Source organism: Nicotiana tabacum, chromosome 11, assembly GCF_000715075.1.
Source record: "Nicotiana tabacum cultivar K326 chromosome 11, ASM71507v2, whole genome shotgun sequence".
Taxonomy (NCBI): Eukaryota; Viridiplantae; Streptophyta; class Magnoliopsida; order Solanales; family Solanaceae; genus Nicotiana; species Nicotiana tabacum.
This window is the reverse complement of record NC_134090.1, coordinates 18,037,790-18,048,172: the sequence shown is the minus strand read 5'-3', so window position 1 is coordinate 18,048,172 and position 10,383 is coordinate 18,037,790.

The following is a 10,383-nucleotide window of genomic DNA, read 5'->3' as shown; positions in this document are numbered from 1 at the left end:
AATATCTAGGACACTCGTAGCACAGATAGTGGATGAGTGGGCATAGGCACAGGCTTTAAAGCCGAGGTGGAAGGTACTGAGGTTGAAGGTGGGGGCATGACAACTGTATTGGCCGAAGGCTCTATTGAAGTGAATGGCATATCGGTTGTCTGTATAGGTACCATTAATGGCTCATCAAACTGGCTAATAGTGGTAGTAGGCTTACCCTTTCTCTTAGGGTTGTGTGCATCCATCACCATGAGAAGGGCTTCTTCGCCCTCACCTTTGTATCAAAATCTTTTGGCTCCACCCGTGCATCTATAAGGTACTCAGTGATGGTGTTGGGATACAAGTAGGAGGTGTCATCTAGCCTGGCAACCACAGACATGTTGGCTGATATCACGACACCCATATTGATCAGGTACACGGCCATGATGCAGGCGATTAGAATGGCCCGTGGAATAGGAAGGTTTGTTTCATTTTGGCACGAGTCTGGTCTGCTGCATACAAAAGTTTTCCATCCCTTTGCCTCGAAGTTCAGGGTGTTCCGCTAAATAGGAAACCCTGTTGTGATCCATGATGGTGGTAGCCCCGGGGCTGCTAGAATCTCAGCTAGTTATGGGCGAGCTGCATCTCCAAGTGCACACTTCTCCAGGTAATGTGTAGGCTCAACATCCTCAAAACCCAAGTAGGAGCTTAGTGTGTGCTGGTCAAACCTCACCTTTAGATTTGTCACTTTGGTCCCTTTCTTTATACGCGCCACATTGGCGTAGAATTTATGGACCAGATACTCTTTTGCGTCCACCACACTCTGGATGAACCACATCCACCCCTTCCACTCTCGGAATTGTTTCAAGAATATCGGATTGTACTTGTCAAGGTATTTCAGTTGGAACTGTCGCTCAAGAGTGAGCGATCTCATCGGTCACCACTCTCAAAAGCTAGTGAAGGCAGCTAGACTGACGAACCGGTCCTTCCAGACTTCTTTCTTCTTCGACCTCTCAATGACAGCAACTATAGTATCTCCCTCGCGGCCGTCATCTGGAATATCATCAACTAAGGTCACTGGTGCCTCAGGGGCAGGTGTAGAGCAGGGCTCTAAAGCATGACTGTCACTCTTTGACCCCTCTAAATAGCTTTGAGATGTAGAAGGCTCGTCCCATAGTTGATACCTTCTTAGAGGCTTTGACTGGACAATTGACTGCTCTTCAACCGAGTTGCCCTCTGATGCTTCCCTAGATGGGGCATAAGAATTGGATTCGGCAGGATCTGCATTTCTAGCTTGGCCGACTGCAACCTTCTTGGTTATAATCTTTTGGAGGGCAAGGGGTAAAGTACTTTTGCCTCAGCCCCTAGAAGGTTTATCCCTCCCCTTTGAAGTATTTCCACGACCTCGATATCTAACCATTATTGGTAACAAGCAGCAGCAGGTGTTAGTTGTAGTTCAAGTTCAAACAAACAGTGAACACAGTGTAAGATAAGCTTGCAGGGTGGGGAAGTGTGGTCCGCACAATTACAAGTGCGACCGCAAACTGGGCTGTGCGAACCGCACAATTTGATCTTGCGGCCGCAAAACTGGAACTACGGTCCGCACAATTGTTAGTGCGACCTATAACTGGAGTGCGGTCTGCACTTTTATCATTACAGCCGCATATCAGATATCCCAAAATTGCCAACTCTCTGATGACAAAGATTAGGCTGTTTTTCGGACGCACTCACTTTTCTGCGGTCGCAGTGAAATTTCTGTGGTTCACACAATTTCAAGTGCGGTCCGCAGATTCATGCTTGACCAATGCCCTTAATATCCACTTCTGCGGACCACACAATTTCTTGTGCAATCGCAGATTTCAAAACTTTAACGAACAGAGTTCTTAGGGTTTTTAATTTTAGCAAAATTCGACATGGTATTTATAATTGAGCTTGAACATCAATTCACCCACCCCCAAACAATTATGAGTATACCCACAACATATTCACCCCACAACATTGTTCAAATAAATTCATAGACAACTGGTTCAAAATTCTACTAGAAATCTAAAGATTTAAAGAAGTTAATCAAAATTATGATGCATACCAAAGATGAAAGAATGCAATAGATGCATGATCAATAGATGTTAGGCTTGTGAGCAACAACTTTAACAAGAGATTTCAATTTTTTTTAGGACTTTGAGAGCTCAGAGAGGGAAAAAAATTGTACAGTGACCTAGGCCTCCTATTTATATGAAATGGGTCTGGCTAAGGGACAAGAGGATGAGTGAGGCTGCAGAATTCCTCCTACGGTCCGCACTCCGTTACTTGGGGCTCAAAAGCCTTTGGTGGTCTGCGATCCGCACAATTTGTGGTGCGGTCGTAGATTTCTGATGCGGACCACATATTTTGATGTGCGACCGCACTTTGGCCATTTATCTAACAAACCAAACTTCAGAGAGTTTGCAGTTTCCCTTTCTAATTTGTGTTGTCCGCGCTGCAATTTTGTGGCCGTATTTCCCTTTTGCTATAACAATCACAATTGTGCGGTCCACACTTCTTTCCATACTTAGCCAATTTTCGAAGCACAGTTCCTGTAAAGCACACTCATCCTTGCAACACACTTCAAATTTAGTTAGCACAAATATAATACCTATCTACAAAAGAAGAAAAGAAAAAGAAAAAGAAACATGGGTTACCTCCCAAAAAGCGCCTGATTTAATATCACAACACGATGCTGACTACCAACACTTGAAATGACTCACCGCCACAACGTGGCCATCACCTACTTTTCCCAAATGATGCTCTCCCCGGTGACCATTGACTCGAAACACCTCATCATTTTTGTTCTTCAAGTCCAATTCACCAAAGGGTGTCACACCCACAATTTCAAACGGACCATTCCATTTAGACTTTACCTTCTCGAGAAACATCTTCAACCATGAATTGAACAACAACACAAGATCATCCTCTTTGAACTCTTTGTTCCAAATGTACTTGTCATGAAGATATTTCATCTTCTCTTTGTATAAGGACGAACTTACGTAGGCATGGTACCGGAACTTATCAACTCACTCAAATGTGCCACCCTCAAGTTTGCAGCGACATCCCAATCAAGATTCAACTTCTTTAGAGCCCACATGGCTTTGTGCTCAAGTTCCACCGGAAGATGACAAGTTTTGCCAAACACCAACCGGTATGGAGACATTCACTAAGCCCATAAAGCATCATCAAGTTTCTTGGACCAATCCGTCCGGTTAACATTCACTGTTTTGGACAAAATACTCTTTATCTCCCGGTTGGAGACTTCTACTTGACCGCTTGTTTGTGGATGATAGGAGTCGTGACTTTATCAGTGACACCATACTTGACGAGTAATGTATCAAAGGCTTTGTCGCAAAAATGTGACCCCCCCCATCACTTATGATAGCCCGTTTGTGAAAATATTATTCTTCAAGAATGCCACCACACTTCTCACCTCATTTGTTGGGTAGAGCAATGGCCTCAACCCATTTGGACACATAGTCAAACGAGACCAAGATGTAGGAGTTCCCACATGAACTCACAAAAGGGCCCATGAAGTCAATACCCCACACATCAAAAATATTGATCTCCAAAATAGTGGTGAGAGACATTTCATTTTTCTTTGAGATTCCGCCGGCCCTTTGACATTCATCACACCGCTTGACAAAATTACTTGCATCCTTGTATAGAGTGGGCTAATAGAAATCTCAAATTAGCATTTTGGTTGTCGTTCTTGCTTCACCATGATGACCATCCTATGGCAAAGAATGACGACCTCCAAGTATTTCACCTTGCTCCTGATCCAGTACACATCTTCTAATCACCCCATCTGTATAAATCCGAAAAAGGTACGGTTCATCCCAATTATAGTCTTGACAATTTTGAGCTCCTTATTTTGGTTTGAAGAGAACTCAACAAGGATGATACCACTCACAAGAAAATTTGCTAGATCCGCGAACCATGGAACCTCCTTTATTGAAATAGCCAAAAGTTGCTCATCAGGGAAGGAGTTGTTGATTTCAAGGCCATCATGCAGCCTCCCCTCCTCCTCCAAACGAGACAAATGGCCAACCACTTGGTTTTCACTTCCTTTTCGATATTGGATGTTAATATCAAACTCTAGCAATAAAAGCACCCATCTCATCAATTGGTCTTTGGAATCTTTCTTGCTCATAAGATAACAAAGTGCCACATGATCTATATGGACAATTACTTTTGCACCCATCAAGTACGGGCGAAACTTCTCAATAGCAAACACAATGGCAAGGAGCTCTTTCTCTGTCACGGTGTAGTTGACTTGGGCACTATTCATGGTCTTACTTGCATAATAAACTGGATGAAAAATCTTGTTGATACGTTTCCCCCAAACAGCCCCAACCGCTACATCACTTGGATCGCACATGAGCTCAAAAGGAACACTCCAATTTGGAGCGGTGATAATGGGACTAGTAGTCAACTTGAACTTTAGCAATTCAAAAGATCTCATGCAATCATCATTGAAGTGGAACTTAGTATCTTTCTCCAAAAGCTTGCACAACTGGTTCACCACTTTAGAGAAATCCTTAATGAAACACCGGTAAAACCACGCGTGGCCTAAGAAACTCTGCACGCCCTTCACCAAAGTTGGAGGTGGAAGTTTAGAAATCACCTCAATCTTTGCCTTGTCGACTTCAATGCCATCCTTTGAGACCTTGTGGCCAAGGATAATGCCTTCCTCAACCATAAAATGACATTTCTCCCAATTTAGCACCAAATTTATTTCTTCACATCTTGCCAACACTTTATCCAAGTTTTCAAGACGATCATCAAAAGAATTCCCGACCACCGAGAAGTCATCCATGAAGACTTCAAGGTAATCCTCTACCATGTCTGTGAATATCGTCATCATACACCTTTGAAAAGTCGTCAGTGCATTGCACAACCCATTTGGCATCCGCTTGAAGGCGAAAGCACCATAAGGACATGTAAATGTAGTTTTCTCTTGATCCTTCGGAGCAATAAGAATTTGGTTGCAGCCGAAATACCATCAAGGAAACAATAGAAAGCATGACCGACCAAACTATCAAGCATTTGATCTAGGAAGAGAAGTGGAAAATGGTCATTCCTTGTGACTTTGTTGAGCTTACGATAGTCCATACACACTCTCTACCCGGTCACCGTTCTTGTAAAAATCAACTCATTCTTGTCACTGGTGACCACTATCATGCCCTCTTTCTTTGGGACATATTGAACCAGAGAAGTCCACAAACTATCAGAAATGGGGTAGAAAACCCCGACATCCAACCACTTGATGATCTCCTTTTTGAAAACCTATTGCATAGCTTCATTGAGTCTCTTTTGATGTTCAATAGATGGTTTGGCACCTTCCTCCAAATTAATCTTGTGCATGCAAAATGTGGGGCCTATCCCCTGAATATCCACCAATGTCCATCTGATAGCCTTCTTTCTCTTTTATAGCACCGCCAATGTAGAGTCTACCTGCACGTTAGTCAAACAAGAGGAAAGAATAACCGGTAAAGTAGAAGAAGAGCCAAGAAATTCATACCAAAGATGTGGAGGCAATGGCTTCAACTCCAAGATAGGAGTCTCTTCAATTGAAGGCTTTGTAGGAAGAGTTATCCTATTTTCAAGATCCAAGGACAATTTGCAAGGTTCATAAGTATACGACCCCATTCCTTGCAAAGAGTTCATACATTCCACAAAACCATCCATCTCGTTATCATCAAGGTTGACCAAGACGACCTCCAATGTATCATCAACATTTATCACAACACTTGTTTCATCCACAATCATATCGGTCACCAAATCCACAAAAGAACACACCTCATTGCTATTGGGTTGCCTCATGGACTTGCACACATGGAAAACCACTTTTTCATCACCAACCCGGAAAGTAAGTTCTCCGACTTCCACATCAACAAGAGCCTTCCTCGTAGCAAGGAAAGGTCCACCAAGAATAATTGGCACCTCATAGTCAACCTCACAATCTATAATGACAAAATCCGCCGGGAGAATGAATTTATCAACACAAACCAAAACATCCTCAATCACTCCCAAGGGTCTCTTCGTGGTACGATCGGCCATTTGTAATCTCATAGATGTGGGTCTTGGTTGCCCAATTCCCAAAGTCTTGAAAACCTAATAGGGCATCAAATTGATACTTTCCCCAAAATCACAAAGAGCTTTAGAAAACTCGGCACTTCCAATGGTATAAGGGATTTTGAAAGCATCGGGATCTTCTAATTTAGGAGCCATTAAATGCATAATTGTGCTCACTTGACGAGTGACTTTGATAGTTTCAAATTTATCAACCGCTTCTTTGTCACTAAAACCTCCATGAACTTTGCATAACCGGGCATTTTCTCCAAATCTTCAACCAATGGCACATTGATGGATAGACTCTTCATCATGTCAATGAACTTTTTGAATTGATTCTCGCCATTTTGCTTGGCAAGCCTTTGAGGATATGAAGGAGGAGGCTTAGGCAATGGTGCCTTAGCCTTTTACACTACCGGTTCCGGTATGTCAACAACGTGATCCCTAGACGGGTTTACTTACTCTTGAGTCTCTTCCACATTGTCCTCAATATCAATCCGCAATTCATCACTTGGTTGCACCACATTGTTTGGGGTCTCATCTTCTTATACCACTTTCTCATTATCCACAAGTTTCCTTTGACTAGAGGTGGGTACATTCCCACCTTTTCCACTCCTTGTAATAACATTCATGGCATGTCCCGTGTTGTTCCCACCCTTTGGGTGCACCACCGTGTCACTTGGTAGTGCCCCCTTAGGACGGGTATTTAGAGCTTGAGAGAATTGCCCTATTTGAACTTCCAAGTTACGAATAGATGTATTATGGGAGGCAAGTTGGACATCGGAATCGGCATTCTTCTCCATCATTTGTTTGAACATATTTTCAATACGCCCCATTTCATTTTTGGAAGAACTTGGGCCATGGGAAGGATAAGGAGGCGGGTTGCTCAATTTTTGATACATCGAGGGCCTTTGAAAACTTGACCCCCGATTTCCTTGATTATTGGTCCATCCGCCTTGATTATTACCTCCCCAATTTCCTTAATTGTTACCACTCTAATTTCCTTGATTGCTATTGTTATGCCAATTCCCTTGATTGTTCCCACCATTCCAATTACCTTGGTTGTTAGAATTCCAATTGCCTTGGTTGTTTTGAGGTTGTCATTATTGTTGACTTGGTCCTTGGAAGTTGTTTCGTTGCCCTTGAAAGTTATTCACATATTTCACTTACTCTTCTTGTTCATTGTAAAATTCATCTTGATCAAATCCACTATCTTCTTGCACATAATTCTCTACTCGGCTTTGCACTTGCGGACCTTTGGTGCTTCTTTTGTTCACCATCATGTTTACTCCCTCCATGACATTGACTTGCTTAGGACCTTGCACTTGTTGAAGTTGAGACTTTGCTAATTGATTTATTGTGGTGGTCAATTCAGCAATGGCTTGTCCATGATCATGCAACTCTTTATGGAGGTGAATTACATTGGATCATCTTGAGAAACATTTGCCCGACTTTGCCATGTCGAGGAGGTATCCACCATTTCATCTAAAATCTCACAAGCTTCTTCATATGGCGTTGTCATGAAACTTCCTCCGGCAAGTTGTTTTACCACGCACTGATTGGTCGTGTTGATCCCCCGATAGAAAGTTTATTGAATCATAGCTTCCGTCATGTCATTATTGGGGCACTCTTTGACCATTGTCCTATACTGCTCCCATATCTCATGTAACAGCTCATTGTGCTCTTGTTTGAATGCTAGAATCCCTTCTCTAAGAGTAGCCATATGCCCGGGAGAAAAGAACTTGGAAATAAATTTTTCCGCCAACTCGTCTCACATATGGATGGAATGGTTTGGTAATCTCTCCAACCAATCTAAGGATTTTCCCCATACAGAGCAGGGAAATAGATTTAACCTTAAATCATCCTCAGAGATGTTTGTCTGTTTACTCCCCCAACAAGTGTCCAAAAACCCTTTCAAGTGCTTGTATGCATTTTGACTCGAACTCCCGGAGAAGAATCCCCATTGCTTTAGAAATCTGAGCATTATATTTGTGATTTGAAAGTTGCCCCGCCCTAATGTGGGGCGGGACTATGGCACTTGAATACCTTTCATTCGGCAACACCCGGTGTGGATCCGCTCTTCATGGAGGTGGGGTGGAATTAGGACGTTGTCTTGAGGCGACCGACCTCTTCTATTTGCTTGAGGTTAAAGAGGAACCTCATCAACTTAGTCATCATCAATGTCCCCATCTCCCAAAGGCATGTTTCCGAGTTGATCGTTATTGTTTGCCATTGTAGTACCTATAATTGATTCACAAAAATCAATAACACAGAAGGAAAAAAAGATAATTCACACATAAAACTAAATATATAACTAAATCCGTTTTTTAGCTTCCCGGCAACGACGCCAAAAATTGAACTCGTCCAATTTACACCTCAAATCAAGGTTATGAAATGGTCGATTACAATTGTAATACCCAACAAGGAGCTGGGGTCGAATTTCACAGGGAGCTATGTGTGGGAGTAAGGAGTATATATTGTAATGTATGAGCTTGAACTATCTCAAGTTACACTTCCACAAATTTGGGTTGTCTCTATGTCTATTTTAAACTAAGATTGCAAGATTAAGAAGAAAAACTAAGAAATTGTCCTTGATGTTTTTCAAGGATATAAAAAGGCTTAGGGTTGTGACCATAACCTAGGTGTTTACCTAATGGGATAAAAACTTGATTGGGGTGTATTATATCTTACAACACTGTGTTGCCCACTCAATACTTCTCGATCAAAGAGTGGGTTTGCCCAATTTGGCTTTCTCAAGACCAAATGGGTATCTACCAAAGCAGTTGATAAGAGTCAAGTCGGGTTGTTAATATCTCTAGGTTGAACCCTTTAATTGGATTAGTCAATTTTACAATTGACCCAATTCCTTGTTAGCTAGGTTAACCTAGACTAAATCTCTCTTTCTCAAGAAGAGACTAAGTCAAATAGACATGAATTAATGTTTGCAACCACTAATTCCACAAATAAAGCATAAATCAAGCTAAATAACACACACCCATTCATAAAAAAGCATAAACTTAATCACCCATTAGGTTTACATATCAGGGTTGGGTCATAATCCTTGTAAAAATATAGCTACTCATGCTTGAAATTGAATAAATAGAAGAAGAAATGCTATTAAACTCATATTGCAAAATTAAAATGATAAAATCTATGTTAAAATATCCCAAAATATGAAAAATTACTAAAAGAAGTAAAGAGAAACGGCTACTGTAGCTGATGATGTCAAAAGTTAACCTAAAAATGTGAAACTCATCTATTTATACAGGGATAGAAATTTCGGACAAAAATACCCTTGGGGAGGTTCTGCGGCCGCACAATTCCATATGCGGTTTGCAAAATTCTTCAACTTTGTCAGGACTAGAAATCTCTGGCCGCATGATTCTAATCTGCAGACGCAAGACACTCTTTCTGCGGACTGCAGATTTGTAGCTGCGGTCGCATCTTGCCCTTCTGCGGTCTGCACTTTTACATATGCGGCCACATAGCACTTCTTCTGCGGCCGTACAATTCTTGTGCGGTCTGCACTCTTGATGGACTTGGAATGCACATTTTCTAAACTTTGCTCCTGGCCTAGCTATTGCGGCCGCATAGTGTATGTGCGGACCGCACTTTGCATCTTTCTCTACTGATCTTTCCTTCATAATCTGCGGCCGCAAATGATATTTTGCGGTCCGCACTTCTGAGCTTCTATGCCTTTTGTGTTTTTGAGTTCAGAATACTCCTTCTTGAGTTGGATTTTATCTCGGAAGTTCATCTTCCAATATTCCTGCAATTAAGCATATTTCATCAGTTTTCGCGAACATAATTAAACAGTTTTAGACTAAAACAAAAGCTAAAAGGCGCTAATAAGTAGTCAAAATCTCCACTTATCAAATATGCTGGCCCAGTATAAGATTGATGTCGAGATAGCAGAAGCCCGGATTATAACGAAGGCCTAGTACGTGAAGTGTCTATCTTGGAGGGAGCTTTCGAGGAGATCCAAGTCGGGGAGGTCGATGTAGCGGCCAAGATTGAGGAGGCCAAGAGGTTCAAAGCCGAGGCCAAAGAAAAGTACCAGCCCTAAGGATCAGATATTGAGTTGGGCTTTGGTGAAGATTTGGCACGGAATGCCTTAGTTAGTTTGTGTTATTTTTTGTTTTTTTTGTACTTGTATATTTTGTATGGGGCCATTTTCTCGTGCCTATATAAATATTTTTTGATGAATATATGAAATTACCCTTCGGCTATATATTGTGTCCTTTAACTTTTTCGCACTTGCTTTTGCTTAGGACTTAGAATATATAACTTGTGTCTCGGATTCAGTATAACTAATAT